This window comes from Penaeus chinensis, chromosome 4 (assembly GCF_019202785.1).
Source record: "Penaeus chinensis breed Huanghai No. 1 chromosome 4, ASM1920278v2, whole genome shotgun sequence".
NCBI lineage: Eukaryota > Metazoa > Arthropoda > Malacostraca > Decapoda > Penaeidae > Penaeus > Penaeus chinensis.
Window position 1 is genome coordinate 2,844,782 of NC_061822.1, and position 1,452 is coordinate 2,846,233.

The 1,452-nt window shown below is 37.2% G+C and overlaps 1 protein-coding gene across 13 annotated transcripts in view; it reads right to left on the bottom strand.

The window, feature by feature from the left end:
• Positions 1-242: 242 nt before the first annotated feature.
• LOC125046679 (catenin delta-2-like) overlaps positions 243-1,452 on the bottom strand; it is a 102,989-nt gene continuing 101,779 nt past the window's right edge. For all 13 annotated transcript variants that reach the window (XM_047644669.1, XM_047644651.1, XM_047644678.1 and 10 more), the window contains one exon: positions 243-1,452. This exon is cut by the window's right edge and continues 1,675 nt beyond it. The gene's annotated coding sequence lies outside the window, so the exon portion shown is untranslated.

A 1,452-nucleotide genomic window follows, 5' to 3' on the forward strand; every position in this document is an offset into this window, starting at 1 on the left:
CGAGGAGATTGTAGTCTTCTTTAGTACTATTATAAGTTTATATCTTCCAAAGATATATATTAAGATTTTTGTCCTTTGCTGGAGCAAACATATGAAACGGCAGCAGTATTTGATTGAACAGAAAAGATTCTTATATCTCAGGGCCACAAATATACTGTATATTTCTAACTGCCCTGTAATTTCTTTGGATTATAAATACCAAAAGGCAAATAAATAATGTTAAGGAAAAGCCTTCAAAGAAATCAACTTTATCAGTTTATTGTATAAATACCCAATACAATATCATTTGCTAGAAATCCTTTGTTACTGAATACTCATGTGAAAATAAAATAAGGCATATATTAACCAACATAATAAACATAAGCAACCATTAAGGCAAGACAGAAACATGAATCTGTGCGAATTATGCATAACAATAACATTTTTTGTCACTGCCATTTCATTTGCAAAATGCAATAAGCTGCCAAACAAAAATAAATGCTTATAAGTGTAACAGCAGACCCTACACAGGACATGGAAGGAAAATGTTTAGTGTACAAAAAGTTTGTTTATAATGAACATCAAAAATGTCTAAAATAAGTTGGGATGTCTACTGGTACATTGCGACCCCATATTCCAACTGGGTTTCCCAGCTATATGGTCCAACATGAACTGTACTACACTGCTGCTAAAATTTGCTAATAAAAGTATACACAAATATGTCAGAAATTTCCTTGCGATCAAGGTGGCTTTTGGCCAAGCAGAACCACCCATTTTGAGCTGCCAGGTGTGGGTGTCATGAGCTTTCTGGTGGGTGCAGACACCACCCATTTAGGGCAGCAGGATTAGGCCTCTGCACCTCTTCCTGTACATCCAACACTTTTACTCACGACTCCCGAAACAGACATAGGTACAGAGCTTAACGATGAGACAGTGAAACACAACCTCTCATAGCTGCTGCCCATGTCCTGCTGCTGCCTATTGCCACAATAACACAGTACTTCAATGTAACTTCAATGCAAATTCCCAATGTCAACAGTTACTTCTCTGAACTGGAGTGTGCATCACCTAAACTACTCCTGGAATGTGAGACAGCCTAAAGTGAGCTGCTCAGAGCTGCTCTGACTTTTGGACATCAAAAGACATATTTTCTAATACTTTCAAATTTAGGCTAAACACAGTTTACCAAAAGACTGGCCAAATTATAATTTTGATAGCTCCTAAAGTCATAGCAGCCTGAGTTTGTCATATGGACTGTAGGGTACCCTAGCAGGGAAGGTTCCTGGGATCCGGGATCACACAGTCTGGCTAGTGTCATTTCAGCTACCAATAATCAACACTGGAAAAGTATGCAATATTGCACGTGCAAGTCTGATAAAAATTTCAATTGAGAAAAAAATAACATAAGTCAGAAAAAGGCTTACCATATAAAGCAGTTTTGAGACATGGGTTAAGTAATTTCTAAATTGATCA